This window comes from Helianthus annuus, chromosome 11 (assembly GCF_002127325.2).
Source record: "Helianthus annuus cultivar XRQ/B chromosome 11, HanXRQr2.0-SUNRISE, whole genome shotgun sequence".
In the NCBI taxonomy this organism is placed as follows: domain Eukaryota; kingdom Viridiplantae; phylum Streptophyta; class Magnoliopsida; order Asterales; family Asteraceae; genus Helianthus; species Helianthus annuus.
Window position 1 is genome coordinate 139,478,059 of NC_035443.2, and position 18,535 is coordinate 139,496,593.

At 38.1% G+C, this 18,535-nt stretch overlaps 1 long non-coding RNA gene across 2 annotated transcripts; it reads right to left on the reverse strand.

Moving 5' to 3' along the window:
- Positions 1 to 12,814: 12,814 nt before the first annotated feature.
- Positions 12,815 to 15,359, reverse strand: LOC118483669. 2 transcript variants are annotated; one of them, XR_004870978.1, is made up of 7 exons: positions 15,196 to 15,359; positions 14,801 to 14,859; positions 14,456 to 14,662; positions 14,006 to 14,133; positions 13,803 to 13,884; positions 13,096 to 13,695; positions 12,815 to 13,022 (listed from the first exon to the last, which is right to left on the reverse strand). It is a non-coding gene; the product is annotated as an uncharacterized LOC118483669 (long non-coding RNA). The 2 variants fall into 2 exon arrangements; XR_004870977.1 differs by having other exon boundaries at positions 14,750 to 14,859.
- Between the last annotated feature and the right edge of the window lie 3,176 nt (positions 15,360 to 18,535).

The window sequence follows — 18,535 nt, forward strand, 5'->3', positions numbered from 1 at the left end:
AGATAGAGGAGTGGCTCGCCGACGTGTGAGGAACCCATGCCCGGAGGAAGGAGTTCTTTGAAGCCATATCTAACCGAGAGAATTATCTTTTCGAAATTTTGCTAATTAGAATAACTTTTAGGCTAGGACTCCTTGGTTTAAGCTTCTTGTGCTTGCTTATCTAAATTAATAACTTCCTAGAATTATGTATTTCTCTCTATGATTTTAATAAAATGATGGTTTTAGTATTTGGATGATGTTGTGATAAATAAAACACACTCGGGATGGTGAAGGATAACAAGGGAAACGAGAAACATCACCCTATGCACGAAAACATGGCCATCCGACAAAAAATTTCTTCGTTACAGCAAGTTCAGTACGGGCCGTGTCCACCCGACACGACCCTGTGCTGCACAATCTGCAGAAAACGCCCAGTTCAGGTAACTGGACACGGGCCGTGTTCACTGAACACGCCTCCGTGTCCAGACTTCTGTTTCTCTTTACTAAATCTTGTTACTGGCACCTGAACACGGGGCCGTGCCCGGTCACCACGGGGCCGTGTCCAGAATGCCAGTAATGTAAAATTTTTGCTTTTAGCACCTTTTACACATTCAATCAACCTAAAAACCTATTTTTGAGACACATTGAGGACAATGTGTAATTTAAGTGTGTGTGTGGGGGGGGGGGAATGCTAAAACTTTGACTCTTGCAAGTCCTAATTAACAAGCCTTACACAAAACTCTATTGGAACCGCTAATCACCCAAAATTTTTTCAAAAAATTTTCGTTTTCTTTTTACTTGTCTAGGTTTAAGTTGGGAATTTCAAGTTCTAAAAAGGTTATATTTTTACAAATTTACAACCGATAGCGTTGTGCTAAAAAGAACCAACATAAGAAAATTATGAAACGACATGACAAGCTTAGTTAAAATTTGATTATATATACTTGATCACATAAAAACCCATTCCCACAAAAGTGAGTTTTGAGCCTTTATTGAGCATTCAAATACATATCTTTACACTAAATGCTCATTTTTCGTTTCTTGTGTGAATAGCCGCTCGGTTCTTACGACTCTAGAACTTGCCACAACAATGCATTCCCGATCCTTACCAACTTAAACCCGAGTAAGTAAATGATGGAGGCATTAGGACTAACCATTTTTCTTTCTACACCATTATTTTTCAATTTTTACCACCGACCCAAAATCCCCTAGTTAACCCCTTTGAGCCTAAACCTTTTCATTTCTTAACCCAAAAACAGACACCCTTTTTACCCACCTAAACCTTTTTATTTTAACCCTTTCTTTTAGTAATAAAGCTCGGTTTTTCTTATGACTTAAAAAAAATATTGATGATGAAACCAAATAAACAAACAAGTTCATCAAAAATAACTTTGTTTGAAATGGTTCATCAAAATAAAATAAATTGCGAAAAATAAAAAGTCTTTCAAAAACCGATGCTTTTTACGCTTTTCGCCCTTTTACTAACCACTAACCCAACCACCCACCTTTAGCCCAAGCCTAACCCTTCACCCAAAAAGTCCTCTTGATATTTACAAAGGTATATAGTTAAAAAGGAGGAGGATTGATTACTTGGCAAGCTTATGGTAGGAGTAAGTTCCATGCCGCTCTCGAGTAGTTCACTAAAAAAATACACCTTCGGCTTGTAGGATCGTTTTCAGACTCGAACGAGTCGATCAGAAGAGTTTTACTCGGTTTGAACGGCGGAAACAGACAAACTGAGGTCAATTCAGCAAGTATACACTTTAAACTGTCGATTTGATTGATAAAAATGACTTTTACAGCGTGACGACACTTCGGCAGCACTTCGTTGCAAACCGGAACAATTACTACTGATTTCGCTTGGAACACCCCTATATATAGGAGTTCTGATTTCGCTTGAACTCATTTCAAACGGAATTACATTGTTAACAACTCAAGCGAAATCAGCAAATACAACTCAAGCGGAATCAGACCTTGGTGATTTCGCTTGAACATGGCCTAATACCATTTCAAGCGGAATCTCTACTATTTCCATTTTCTTGTTTTTCGTGCCCTGATCTATCTAGCTATATACAAGACTCGATACAAGACGAAGACGACAGACAGATGCACCAACAAACTCCCCCTCGGATGTTGACGGAGTCTTCAGTGTCGAGTCTTCGTATCTTCAATCTTTATCAGTCTTTGGGCTTCTCTTTGAAGTATTTGAGTCTGTAAGTATCCTCAAATCTTTATCTTCCCTTCTCTTTCTATCTTCCCTCGGATGTTGACGTCTTCTCTAGTCATCCGCATCAACAAACACTCCCTCTCGAATGTTGAATCTTTAAATTCATCAGCATCAGCAATCTTAGGATCATAACCTTGCTCTTTGTCATTCAGACTCCCCCTCTCAATCAGCTGGGATCACAGTCTGGCTTTCACAGGTTCAAGATCGCTGCCTGATTCAAATCTGCACATTCTCTAGCACAAACATAAGTTTTATGATATTTAAACTTTAACACACTCAGACACCACTTGTAAAAATCACAAAATGATTTATCTTTTAGATTCTGATGAACCACTTGCAGGAATATCATTTTCAAAGCTTCTGATGACCACTTGTAAAATATATTTTAACCTTTAACTCCCTCTCCTACAATATCATTATGCTTAGCACTTGGAATTTTGAAAATCAGCTTTCCAACACCAGTTGTCGAAAATCTTTTTGTATTTTTCAAAATTTAAGCTAAAACACACTAAAATTTTTTTGGATTTTGAATAAAATGAAATGCAGTAAAGAAATATTTACAGTCTATATTTTTGTGAGTTTGTGTAGGAGGATCATATCAGTTTATGAGACAAATCACCAACACCGTTAAGCTTGATTCATTTTAAGTTCTAAACAATTCACTTAGATTGTCAGTATATTGATCCACTTAAATTTTCACACAAAGTTTAATTGTTTCGAGATATGAGATTAATGTTTAGAGACTTAAACTTATTCGAGTGTCCCACCACTTGAATATACACCCGTATCCAGATCCCAATATTCAGTCTTACAGGTGAGTATACCACAGATGATATCTGTAAAGGGGTTAAATTGCGAGGGCCATGAGAGCTCAGGTCGATACTTTCGTATACGCAGAGAGATGACGGCTTCAACTTTTGGTGTGTCCCCTTTAGAGGATCTTTTCTTCAACAGCAATGATTATCAATTTTATTATTTAATCATTTTTGCTGAGGGCTGCGCTATATTTCAAGCATTTGCAGAAAGTATTATACGGGGACTAGGTCAGAATTTCCATTCAGCAGAAGTCCCGGGATAATACCCCAGATATCACTGAGTATAAAGACCTAGTATCTCAGAAAGAGGGACCTTTCAAACAAGATTTCGGGGGTTACCCATATATCCAAGACATGTTACCCACGAGATAAGCAAGTTTGATTTTTAGGTTTATATCTCGACACAATCTACTAAATGTGCAAAAACCTACTGGCATATCCGCAGTGAGATTGTTTATCACATTTTTACTTTCCAATTCTTTAGCATGTTGTGACAGTCCACTGATGTACTATCATTTCCTCTTTTATACAACAAAACTCTTTTTCATTTTATCATGTTTTTGTCTTTTTCAAATTTTCTAATGTTTTTGGATTTTCAGAAATTTTTACTCCCCCTAAAATGCAAACACATTTAAAGAAATTTGAAAACAAACTGTACAGAAATATGACAACTATTGTGAATTGCTTCAATTTGCCATCCACTTGGCATAAACAATCAGAACTCCCCCTTTCAACAAACTATTTTCCCATTTAGATTTCAAAACACTTAAGTTTGTTTTAATCAAAATGGTTTTTTCGGAAAATAAGTTTAGTTGATTTTACCATTTGTAAGGACGGGGATGTGGTTCATCATATTGTCTTTCAACCACTGTATGAGGATTACATCAAGTTCAAATTAATGACCTTGAGTAATAACTTTTGACAGAACAAACCTTTGTACCACTTGTACATAAAACACAATCAATTACAAAGAAAGATGCCGATTCATGTTCAACTCTTACCAACCTGGGAACTCCGGCAAGTCAGGTTTTTCTATTCAAAGAAAATATCCACCCAAGCCTGACCAGCCTTGGGTGTTACCGAGTCATCAGCACTCGGTTTCTTACCTCCCATCTTCTTCTCATAGAACTCTTTAACCCCTTTGACTTTTCGATCAATCATTTTCCCGAAAATATGTTTTACAGTGGGATTAAAGACTTTTTCAACATCAAAACCTCTCTTTTCAGAAAAGAATTGATTTGAAATCTCAACTTTACCGATTTTCTTTTTAAAATTTTCAGCCCGAAGTGGTGGAAAATTCTCATCATCCACAGTCGGAACTGATCCTTTTTTTGAAACAACCTGTGGCTCATCTGATTTTGTGGAATCAGATTCATCGCCAGAAGATAGCTCCTCTAATTTTGACCTATCAGAGTCATCGCTAGAACTATCACTAGACTTCTTAACAACCCATTTCTGGTTGTCAGATTTAGCTCTCTTCTTGTAAAACTTGTTTGAACATTCACCAATTTCAAATTTTGAGTTTTTGAATAATTTGGTTCGGTCAATTGGCGGTTCAAACTCAACCACTTTCTCTTTGAGTTTGAAAACTCCCTGTTTGGTTTGAATTGCTTGCGAACAGTTCACCGCAAGATGTCCAATTCTACCACATTTGAAACAGGTTCGAGTTTTCTTTCTCTAATCAGCATTCTTCATCTCTTCTTGCTTCATTTCAAGGAATTCTCTATTTGATTGCTTTCTGAATATCTTTTCTTTCTCCTCTTCAGAAGATGTACCTGAAACAAATGATATCTTTGATTTAAAATCTCGAACATATTTTTCATTTTTCTGTTGGAATAAATCCCAATCCTTTCTTTTTGAAATTACCGTTATGGTTAGGTTTCTTTTAAAAACCAGAACCAGAACTGTAACCCTTTTTCTTGTTTAATCTTTGTTGAACTCTTGAGGTGTATTTTTTAGGTTTTTCATTAAGATGTAAATCTTTTATTTCAGAAATGTTAATTTCTGTTAGTTTGAAAACCTTGTTTATCATTTCAGTTTTGACACCTCTTATTGGAAATTCCTCATCAGAATATAATTTGTCAGAAACATTTAAAGTATAAGCCACTTTAAATGTTTCATCACTCAAATTAGATTTTGATAACAGGAATTCTTTATCATAAACTATTTTGCCTTGTTTTTCATTTTGACTCGGAGTGCTGGACTCAGACTTTGACTCTGACATTGACTCCGACTTTGACTCCTCAATTTCATCGTTATCTAACACATGATCCACCACTTTCTTCATCAATTGAGATTGTTGATCAGTGTCAGACGATGTAAATGTGACATCAATATTTTCTGGAAAATTTACTGTAGACTCCGACTCCCATTGCAAGTTTGTTGCCTTTTTGACTCTTTCAGAATTTGGATTTCTGGGTAAAAATCCATTTTCCAGCGGGGGTGGACACTTGTTGTAACTGACACCTTGTTTCTTACCAGAATTTTTCTTGTCAGTCTTTTTCTTTGTGTCATTCTTCTTCTTTGGAGTCTTTTCATCAGTGATCTTTTGCTCTTCAGTTACCTCATCTTCTTCAAATGCATTCATGCCTTCAACAGTTGGATAAATCCTGTCAATTACATAAGAAGTACATGAGTAACTTTTCAACAAACGATTTACTCTTTCAGTTTCAATTCTTTGTAACTCTAGTTTCTGTTCAAGAGCAGCACACTTCTCGATGTAGTTGTTCACAACTTTCTGTTTAGTCATGAAAGCTCCCTGAAGTGTCTTCATTGCTATTGCTTGCTCTTCACTTGTGTCATTGTACATGTTCATTGCTTTGTTCAGCACATCATACGACTCCTTCAATCTGTTCATGTTGTTAAGCAATTCACTGTTTTTCTTTTTCATGATCACACAAGTTTCACAGTTCACTTTCATTTCACTAGCATCAACTGTTTCATCTACTTTGAACTTTGGAACTTCTTTCACTTTTCTTCTTACTAGCGGTACTGCTTCATCTTCACTGCTGACCGGTGTCTTTACCTTTTTCTTTTTTCTTTTTGACCTTTTCATCTTCACTGTTGCTTTCAGCCATCATCTTCAAGTGTTTTGCCATTCTTTTTGCATAATACTCAGTGCCGTCTTCATCCTTGTCTTCTTCAACTCGTGCAACAAAAGCTTTGTGAATAGGAGCTTGGTCAGGAATATAATCATCCCAAGTGAAATTCTCCCAGCTAAACCCTTCAGGTAACTTTTCATCATCTTGATCAATCACACATGCTTTAGCATCAGTTGGAATATATTTATCCCAGTTGAACCCTGTTGATGTCTTCTTCTCTTCTTGATTAACCACACAAGCTCTTTTTGAAGAATCTTCAATCACATTTCTTCCATGTGCAGTTTGTGCCTGATGTTGAGTTGGTTGTTGAGCAACTTAATGGTAGATGGCCTTTCGGTAGTAATCATTGTTATTGAACGGATTTTGAGCTCCACTTGCTTCGCGATTGGTGCACTCCCTCTTGAAATGTCCTTTTTCCCTGCAACGAAAACAAGTGACTTTAGATTTATCAAAACCCAAAGTAGAAACATTAGCCTCACGGAGATCATCTCTTCCTGTGATCTGCTTGAATTTCTCAGCTCCCCTCAACACACTAGCCAAACACCATTTTATATCCATCAGCTCCATTTCTTCAGCATCGATCTGGTCGTAATCCTCCTTAGTCAGCATTGGATTCCCGATCCGACCTGCAACAAAACTACCATAAGATTCTAAAACAGTTCCCAATAAAGACATATGGCTTTTTGCTAACTCCTCAGAATATTCCTGATCATTTTCAATATTCAACACAATATTGCATTGAAGCTTTTTGCCATTTCTTGTTGTTGAAACATTCGGATCAAATGATGGAAATGATGAGAAACTTGTATTGCTGTTTGAACCTTTTGATGAACTACCAGATGAATTCTTTGCGTTGAACGCAGTTTCAACTTTTGGTGACAAGTTGGTTGTTTTATCATTCAACCCTGCTTTGTAGTACAAACCGATGTCTTGTTCACCATCAAACACTTTCATTATGGAAATTTTTATATGTTCCATCTCCTGAGCTTCCAATTTTTCAATGAATTTACTCAAAGTTAGCGTGTTAAATCCTTTCTTGTTTCTGAGCATCATCAAATATGTTCCCCATGTTTCATGTGGCTATGCATCAGCTAGTTTTTCAATCAACTCTTCATTATCTTTGGTGATACTCACCCTTCTCATGTTAACCAACAAATTACAGTATCTTTCTATAATCTGCTTTGTGCTCTCATTCTTCAAACCTCGAAACAAATCAAACTCTTTCTTCAAAAGCGATTTCTTGTTCTTGATCATTTCCTGACTACCAACAAACTTTGATCTTAACGCTTTCCAAATCGAATAAGAACTTCCATTATGTTGCAATAGGACCATGATGTCTTCTTTTACGGCTTGTTGTAGTAGACTTAGCATCATTTTCTCATTTTTGTATTTTCTTTTATCATCTGCACTCATATCCTTAATAACAATCACCTCTTCATCGTCATTCATCGGTCTCACATACTTCGTTTCAACACATTCCCAAGCATCTAAATAGTTTGCTTGTACCCAGTTCTCAAAACGACATTCCCAACCCTTATACTCCTCGATATTCATTAGCTTAGGCGGCTTTTGCATAGTCCCCGTTTCGTTTTCCAACATCGTGTTTTGTGCAATAGTGATCGGGGTAACCGGGGTAGCGAATGCGTTATAAAATTCCTCGTCCATGTTTTGGATTTTCAAAAATTCTCAAAACTGTCTGTTCAAGCGAAATAACCAACTTCAAACAAAAACACTTTGAAGCGAAACCCCTGATTCAAGCGGAATCAAGACAATACTTGTTCAAGCGAAACCTTGGTTCGAGCGGAATCACTAATTTTTCAAGCGGGATCACCAAGCAATTTGGAGCGGAATCACAAAACAATTTGGAGCGGAATAACTTCGTCTCAAGCGAAATTAGCAAGAACTTTCAAGCGGAACCTTGATTTCAAGCGAAATCAGACTCAAAATGTTGCTGATGTCATCATACAATCGCTGAATTTCAAGCGGAATATCAAAAATTATCTGATTTAGATCGAATTTTAACCTGAAACTTTCAAGGTTTTGTTAATACATGATTATGCACATACAGTGAAAATTTGAGCCAATTTTAACAGTGAAAAGTTTTAAATTTTGAAAAAGAAGGTGTAGAAAGCAGAAAATGCAGTTGAATTGGTAAGAACTCTTCTTCCTGAGCTCTGATACCACTTGTAGGATTGTTTTCAGACCCGAACGAGTCGATCAGAAGAGTTTTACTCAGTTTGAACGGCGGAAATAGACAAACTGAGGTCAATTCAGCAAGTATACACTTTAAACTGTCGATTTGATTGATAAAAATGACTTTTACAGCGTGACGACACTTCGGCAGCACTTCGTTGCAAACCGGAACAATTACTTATGTGATTTCGCTTGGACACCCCTATTTATAGGGCTCTGATTCCGCTTGGACACATTCCAAGCGGAATTACATTGTTAACTTCAATCGGAATCATTGACTATCTCTCGAGCGGAATTAGAACATGGTGATTTCGCTTGAAACTGACCCAATGTCATTTCAGGCGGAATCTCTACTAATCCACTATCTCGTTTTTCGTGCCCTGATCTATCTAGCTCTATACAAGACTCGATACAAGACAAAGACGACAGACGGATGCACCAACACGGCCGAGTGTTGAGTGATCCCCCGTGACGTATGTGAACTTGTATATAAATGAAATTTTAAAAAAGGCATGTTATGCCCTAATAAGTAATTTATCTTGTGAAACGTTTTTAATAAATCATGACGAATAGGATTGTAAATAAATAAAAATAAAACTTAATAAAGAATCTTGGAAATCCCGACACTCTGTGACAAGCCCAAAAACCTTCTCTTCCACCCATTCCATTTGGGAGTGAAAAAAGCCACATTATAAAGAGTTTTGCTTGAGGACAAGCAAAGATTCAAGTGTGGGGGTATTTGATGTGCACAAAATGCAACATATAAATTACATCAATTGTGGCATAAAACTAACCCTTTTTTAGTACTAATGTTGGAAAAAGTGTGCTTTTGTCTTCCTTTTGTATTTTCAGGATTATATGAGCTCAAATGAACAAAAGAAGCAAAAAGGATGCTAAATCTAACATAAATACAAGAAAAGGAACAAACGTGGCATGCCCGACCTCCCTACATCATCTTCCCAAGCAAAACAAGAAGACAGAAGACTGAACACGCCCCGTGCTCAATGAGCATGGGGGCGTGCCCAAGTGTCAGCAGAAAAGACAAAGTGGTAGAAGCTTCCATTGCCCACCACGGGGTCGTGCTCAGCAGACACGAGGCCGTGGTCAACTATAAGATTCGCAGAATCCAGATAAATCTTGATAGTACAGATATGCTTATGCACACGGGGTCGTGCTCAGCGGACACGGGGGGCGTGGTCAACTAATGCAGACAAACTGCATATAATGAAGAAAGAGAGGAGGATGGACACGGGGCCGTGCCCAATGGACACGGGACCGTGCCCGAGCTTCTGTTTAGCCTATAAATAGGAGTGCTTGGAGCTCTTGCAACTCATCCCTTGGCACACCACCTCTCTCACACTTCATCCACCACCCACTACCCACCACCATCATCCACCACCATCATCCATTGTCCATCATAGAGTGTGTGAGTCGTCTCGGGATCCAAGATTGATCGTAAGAGTTCTTGACAATCAAAGGCCATGTTTGTCTAAGTCTCTTACATCACTTGATGAAGACAAGTGTTTAGTGTAATACTTTTTATTTTTAATCTTTTGCACTTTTTAATTGGTTTTGTATTAATGACTTTAATTACTAGTTTCTTATGTTGAAGGTGATTCTTCCTTATCGTTTGTCCGTGGTGTCTTGGCATTATTTTAGTGTCTATATAAAATAAAAGATTTTCACCATTCATATCTCCACGGTCTATATGGAGGTATGTTGGCTACCTGTTCGGGGGTTAAGGGAACGGTTTGGTAAGAGTCTTGCCATTATTCAGTGTATAGATTCTGCAAAGGACATGGGTCAAATTTAGTAGGACCTCCTTCAATACCCACCGGTATTGGATGGGGGGGTCCAAACTCTTTGATCCCCTCATAAGTTAAACTACTATTAAAACTTTAACCCGGCTACTTAGGACTATATCCCTGCTGACTCAGACTACTTAGCCGAGGGTAATGTCGCCTTCAAAAGAGGGGCCTACCACATTATGCATTAATAACTTAATTAATTATCTTTCAGTAATCCGACCCTTTAGGATTGTATCCTTGCTGACTCAAACTACTGGGTTGAGGGTAACATCACCTTCAAAAGAGGGCCCTACTACAATAACTAAGATAATCTCTTAAACAAGTGCAAAAGTGCGAAAATAATCAAAGGCTACACTACACACGAGTCGGATCCAAGTGATTCATCTTGTCTATCTGTTTTTATTTTTATTTTTATTTTCAACATTTTAGTTAGTTTTATTTTTCTAATGTAAAAACCTTTTTCTAACTTTTGATTTGATTAGACGTTGAGGATAAACCGGTACTAAAAGCTCTTGTGTCCTTGGACGACCTCGGTATCTTACCAACACTATACTACGTCCACGATGGGTGCACTTGCCCATATGTGTGTTTAGTGTTAGTAAATATCGTGTTTTATAAATTTAAAACTTGGCTAAAAAGTGTAAAAAAGGCTTAAAATATACACCTAAAATATAACACACTTCACACGCATCAGTATCATTTATTTATGATTATCAATTAAGTTTTATTTAACTTAACCTGATTATATGAAATTATGATTATGTCGATTTATGTTTATGTTTTGTAGCTTTTTTAGATAAAAAATTGTTTTAACATGTTAATAATTTTAAATTAAATTTTATTTATATAGAGATGTGTTATATATAACATTCTATGTGCGTTTCATTCTTTTCATTGATTCTTTGCAGTTTAAGGTATCATTTATTTGCGATTATCAATTAAGTTTTATTTAATTTAACCTGTTTATATGAAATTATGATTATATGTAGATTTATGTTTCTGTTTTGTAGCTTTTTTAGAAAAAAAATGTTTTAACATGTTAATAAATTTTAATTGTTTTACTTAATTTAACCTGATTCTTTTCATTGTTTATGTTATGTAGATTTATGTTTCTGTTTTGTAGCTTTTTTTGGTTATTGTAGTCTCTAAACTGATTGGTTTTTGGTTAATAGGCCTTTGTATTTGAACAAGATTGTTGAATCTAGCATATGCTCCATGATCGAAACTGATATCTGATGCATCTTGAGTGTATGAGGTTCTAGGAGGAAATATTGGAGCAAATTTTATTCGGTTGGTAAATTAGGGTTGTCTTATACCTGGTTATTGCTTCACAAAGGTGGTGAAATTAATATCGAGGAAACTTTGACTTTGGAAGGTCGTGAAACACGTGTACCGTTTTGAACAAGCCTTCTGTGAGCTACTTGAGCCTCTCGTGAAGTGCTTGAAATGAGCTCAAACATGTTATAAAGTTGAACTATGTAGACACTAGACACAATACAAGTATACAACCATGATCGCTTTCTTGTTTATCTAGTTGGCACACATTTGATTTGCTAAAGCCTACAGCATGATAAAAAGTCAACTGTATATTTGTTGTTTAGTCAACTGTATACAACTATACATGTGGATCTGCCTAAAATCCTAAGATTATTCTTTTCTGTTGGTGTGATCAGGAGCTGTGCAAGTTTATCAACTACTGCAATGAGGTAAAAGAAGCCACTGTAGCCGACAAAGAAGGTGGTCAACTGAGTATAGTCAAATATCAAACTGAGGGTGCAAAGGAATAGCTAGCGCTGTTTTGTGGCGATCAGGTATCGTCATCCTTCATATACATTTTTGTGTTGAAACAAGTATCTTTCCAGCCATGTGTTATTTTCAAAAGTTACTTTGATCTCTTGAATTAGGCGGTACTCGGTTTGTGACACTACCAACACAAAGTATGTGTGGGAAAAAAGCATATAGTGTGTTGGTAGTTGTCTTTACCTACACATAAATTAAGTGTAATGATGTGTAGACTCGTGACTGTGGATATAAGCCATTACCCACACATAAGTTATGTGTAGGTATATAGCAAGCTATACCTACACATATATGTATGGCTAAAAGGCATTTATATGTGTGGTTAAAAGTACAACAATTTGTTTAGAAGGCATTTGACGTGATAGGTGACGTGGCAGGTGATGTGGCATCTGACGTGGCAAGTGACATGGCATCCGACATGGCAACTGATGTGGCATCCGACGTGGCGTATGACGTGGCATGAATATATGTGTAGGTAAAAGTAATCTTATATGTAGGTAAAAGTAATATTATGTGTAAGTAAATGTTGAAGATGTGTTGGTATTGATCTTAATATGTGTTGAAACAAATGTAAACTAAAAGGCAGTAAAATCATACATAATGTCACAAACATCACCATTGATTAATACATGAAACAAAGTGCCAATTATACATATATTAAAAAAACAAAGCCAATGAATAGTAACTATCAATAGTAACTACTCCAATACATCATTATATATATAAAGTTTTATTTCATCATTTAACACATTTGGGCATTTGGTAAAGTGGTTGGTATAACTTTTTTTAATTAATCATAATTATTTAACCCATATGCATGGCAATTGGCAGTAGGAAGTTTGATTTGACGGTGGCACCAAGCAAATAACATTGTCAAGAATATAGCAAATTTGATTAATACATGAAACAAATGTAAACTACAAGGCAGTAAAATCATAAATAATCAAAAGGCTTGTCATCTTAACAAGAGAATCAAGAGTTGGATCTTGACCATTGATATGACCATGAAAATATAAATGTTATCATAGGTCCATAATACATCATTAAACCATTTTATCTAACTTGGGGCAGCATGAGCAAGCACTTTATTTTGAAATGTCTGCAAAAAAGAACAATCTTGAAACATAAGATGCTCATTTAAACTATCATTAGTTAATTTAAAAGAAAACCACCTGCATGAGTGTGTTGAGAACATACAAGACCTCGAAAATGCACATAGAAGCTAATGTCGAAGTCCTTGCAAAAAAAAGGCATGGAAATCAAATTAAAGTAAGAAAGATATATAATATAAGTAGAGCATCGATTACCTTAGCTGCCAAACAAGATACAAGCCTATTAGCATACACTACAAGAAATCAGAGCAAAAGCTGCGACGATAAGCCAAATTGTCGTCGCTAAAGGTATTAACGGCGACTTATCGCCGCAAATGTGTCGCTGCTAATACCCCGTCGCTATTGCTAAAAAAATCGCCGCTAAAGATGTCGCCGCAATTGCCAATACTTTAGCGGCGACAGTCGTCGCCACTAATGCCCTAAGGTCCTGATAGTTATAGCATGATTTTTGTAATCACGTTTAACAAACCATATATTTAAAAAAATGTTTTGACCTGGTCAGAGAATCCAGCGCCACAAGACATAACAATTGCCCATCTGGTTCTCGCAGTTGCCATAGCAGTGATATGGAACCTTTCTCTTCATTTATTATTTATAGTTTTATACACTAAAAAGAAAATGATTCATTGACTTTGTAACACTGCTGAATGTATTGGGTACCTACATTTTAGACAAAAAAAAAAAAAAAAAAAAAAAAAAAAAAAAAACTAGAAGATGAGAGAGCGAGCAGGCAAGCACTCAGCTTTACAAGATATGATTGTCCTTACCCTTAACCAAAGAACTCCCGTTGTTCGCACATGCTATCACACTAATATAGCAGGATTTCTCCCACTGTTGCATAATCTAATCCTTTAATATACAACAAAATGCTTAGTAGTCTGAAATAAATCATTCAACAAACCCGACCCTAAAACATGAAGACCCTTGTTGAGAAATGAGGGAGAGAGTTGGTAAACATGAGATGTGATACCAGTGCAAGAATCCATTATAAGAGCCCATAGGTTTGATCAAAAAGCCACACTGTTGATGAGCAATCCATCTTCGTTTCCTTTGTCAATATGTTGAGCAAGTCTCTGATCTGTCACATCACAGTGATATCTACAGCAACACATTTACATGTAAGTTTATATAACATATGATAATAAAGCAATTTTTATAAGTGATGTTCAAATTTCGCAGTACGGGTTGGAACATAACAAAAAAGAATTTTTTTATAAGTGATGTCTAAATATGACAACAAAAATATATTATTGCAATATTAATCTAATTTTTTAAATGAAGCGACTTAGAAGGTCATAAGGGTGAAAGGAGTGCTTAAACACTCCCCATTTTCACTACCCAATAATCTCATGCTTAAACACATGGAGAGTGGTAAATAACTTTAAAAAAATTGTGATTGGTTGAAAAAGGGTGGGCCCACCATTAACCCTCTCTTTCCCCTCTATCTCTTCTCTTTCGGTGATTATTCACCGTCTTGGCAATCACCGAACACCGAATGGGGGTGGCATCCCCTTGCCGCACGGTAAAGTGGGGTTACCGAAGGCTTCCCCGAACACACTCCTTCCACCCTAAGTAGCACTTTGGCAACCTCGGTTAACCCATTTTGTTTTCAGTTTCCCAAGTTTATCTGTTAGACATAAAACACTGTTTTCAATTACCTTTTCTTTAAAAGATTATCTATTTGAACAAACATATCAGAAACGAAAAAGCTGACTTTGTTATGCATATCAGGTCTCATAAAACCCATACACCATGTGTGTCATACTTTGTAAAAACTTATGGCTAGCAACATCTTCATCGTTCACTTATTTTCTCTCTTCTCACCTAAATAAGAAACATAAAGATTTTCAGTTAGTTAATAATCATGCATGTTAGTTAAAAACTTATGGCTATCAACAAATGTGAAAAACATTAAGAACTTCAAGTATAGCATAAATACATATACAACTGATAAAACACATAAGTACTAAAAAAAGGAAGTTAAGCTTGCAGATTTGGAAAAGGAATCGTCACAGTTATCTAAGATAAAACCGTTCGAGCATTTTTCATCCGAGAAGTCAATTCCTTGTGATATGTGTATAGCCTTAAACACTATCTTGTAGAATTCCTAACTAAGTTAATACAAAAGAGAAACGCAGGTAACTGTATACACTGCAGTACCCTTTGGGCATCAGTTAAGCCACCCATTTGACCCTCTTCAAAATGAGATGAAAACAATAGTATCAATAATTCAAGATGATACATGAAGATACATTTCCTCTGACAAACTGCAAGCAATGTAGCTCCCTTTGCTCTTTGTTGCATGACAACAGCTTGTATCCCACTTTTTATTCATTCTCTACCTAGTCATGCTATAGTTGCCTTGACTAAATAATTTAATCAAAATAAAATAAAACAAGATAACTATCAGAATGTTCTTGTTTTTCAAGCTCGAGCTCGGCTCCGGCTCAACTCGTTTAGTATTTATTAATTAATTTATATTAATTATAATTGTTGTTATACATATAATTTAGTTATTTTTTTATATTTATATAAATGGTAATTATTGTTATTATATAAATATATGTTTAATTTATTAATAAAAAATATATAAACAAAAAGCTCCTCGAGCTCGATAAGCAAAGCTCGGACTCGTTTACTAAACGAGCTTGTTTTTAGGCTCGAGCTCGTTTAAGCTCAGCTCTTTCGAGCTTTTTTTTTGAGCCGAACTCGAGTAGTTCGACTCGTTTGCACCCCTAGTTGCTTGTGACTTTGAAATTAGAAGCATTACAATTTCCCACATCAATACAAGAATCGATGATACTATGGTTGGCAACCTAGAAAATATTGCCCAGCCAATAAAAGGTTAGGGATTTGAAGGGGTATGGTCCCAAAAAGTCGCGCAAACCTCGTAACAGGTTGCACGTGAGACCATACTCCTTAGCATAACAACTTGATAATAACAACCTCGCGGAGCTCACATCACATTATGACTTACCCCCGCGCGAGGAAGAGCACATAATAAAATCAGATAGCAACACTTAGCATAAAAGCAATGGTATAAGTAAGCACACTAGCCCCGCGCGGGTTAGTTGCCATCAAACAAAATCCTCTCCATAGGAAGACGCGCTGTTACCTACAGAGGTACACAGGGTACAAGTGGCAGTAAAAAGAGCCAATGAACGTTCAGCAGGCTCTGTTCAATCGTGCGCCACGATCTTCTGACGATAAGTACACAAGGACGCCTACATGGCACCAATCAAGAGACGGGGACAACTGTCCCACGATCTCCACTTGTCTGCTGATGACAGAAGGGACAACAAGGCCGACAACAATGACACGTGGCTCCAATCAAGGTGCGCCAGCACCGACGAGCATCTAGAAGCCACTAAGCAGTCGAGGCCAGCGAGGCAAAGAGCATATTCGTTGTTGTCCGTTTCTGGCCCAAGGCCCATCAGCCCACAACCTCTTACACCTCTCCGGCTATAAATAGAGACCTTCATTCCTCAGGTTATCAATTCTATTCTCTCGGCTCTTACTCTTAACTACTTAATTACTCTCAAAGCAGTCGCTTATTCTCACGCCGGAGCCCGGTTAAGAGGGAAACCCCCACATTCCCCTCTTAACGAGTAACGGTGTTCTGTTTTGCAGGTTGATTAACCAGTCGGAGCTCAAATACCTAAAAGAAGATTAACCACTATGATAGGAACATAAACCCACCTAATTAATACCTTAATTAGATCACTGTTTCTTCATTGGCGCCCACCGATTTTTTCTATAACCACCCTCATCTTCTTTATTTGAGCCTTTGACATCTTTTCATCCTTCGACTATGACTGGTCAAGGAACCTTTCCAGAGTTCGGCTTCGGAGCCAACTCTAACACGGTCTTGGGTGAAGGAGTCCAAAACCTCCAAGCCCAAGTTGAAGAAATAGGTGAAGTTGAGATCACCAACACGGGGGGTCAGCGCGGGAGCGTTACCCGTATCACACAAATGGTTACCCCAGGTAACAACGGCGAAGGACCGTCCAACCCAGCGCCGCCTCAAAATGTATCTGCATTACTTGGCTTACCAGAGGGCGAAACCCCAGCCTCGTGGTATGCCAAGAACATCGCCACCATCAATGCAGCATACCAATCGCTCATCGCGCAGCAGGCAGTTTTGACGGCAGAACCGTCCTTGGTCACCCCTCCGAGTCAGGGGGTGCGCCAAATGCCACCACCGGCCAATATACAAGGCAGAACCAACAGGCCTCCCCCTACAAGGCGTTTAAGCGTACAAGACACGCGCGATACAAGAGGGGAAACGGATAGTTACTATGAGTATCCGTCGAACCTTCAACGAGGCCCTGTGCACAGCCGGCTCACGCCGCGCAACATGAACAACGAATGGGAAGAAACCGACCCATATGATCCTACATGGGAAGGTGATGAAGAATCATCGGTCTTTAATCGTTTACCAAAGAACCATGAGTACTATAAGCCAAGACAACACATTGGCTATACAGAAGAAGCTGAACGAGATTTCCGCCTGGCATACAGACCAGCGGAAGCTGCGGAACACTCCAAGTTTATCCCGAAAATCGCACTCGCACCACTCTCACGAGAGAAGCTACCCCCAACCGTTGGGAAGTTCAATGGGTTGACTGACCCAGACGACCACGTCAGAACATTCACGAGTGTGGGCTGCATGGGAGGTTGGAACATGCCCATGTGGTGCCACCTGTTCATTCAGACTCTTACCGGAGCGGCTCGCGCCTGGTTTGATAGCCTTCCGCCCGGAAAGATTAAGTCATGGACAGACTTCAAGACACAATTCTTAAGCTATTTTAGCCAACAACGTCGCTATCAGCGTGATACGGCGGAAGTAGAAGATATATGGCGAAGGGATGGTGAAGGTCTGGAGGACTTCATCACGCGTTTCAACAAAGAATGTTTAGAGATTGGCGGCGTCAGTGAGCAACTCATGCGCTGCCACTTCAAGAAGGCTATACGCTGTGATAGCCTCATTAGAACCATCACAGGCAAAGATGGGATGCCAAAAGAGTGGGATAAACTGATGGAAGCAGCAAAGATCGTCGCGCAAACCGAGGAGTCCCTTGCTGGTGGAAAGGGTTATTACTCCGAAGATCGATTCTCAAGAGCAAACGAGAGGCCGCGCGACAACAATAACAAGCGCAACAAGTACAAGAGTCATGACTGGAAGTCTGAGAGACCCAGAGGCCGCGACGACAGGCCACGTTACAGAGAAGATGCGCGAGAAACGATTGACCGAATCGGTTACAAGAAAGCGGTCAGAGACGAGAATCGTGACAAACACTGGACTCCGCTCACAAAAACTCCAAAGGAGGTATTGATGACGGAGAATGTCGATTTCAAGGCACCAAGGCCAATGACAAACAAGAAAGGGCAAGACCCTAACTTGTACTGCGATTTTCACAAAGATTCAGGGCACCTAACCGACGACTGTTACAGCTTGCGCCAAGAAATCGAAAGAGCGCTCAAAAGCGGCAAACTAAGC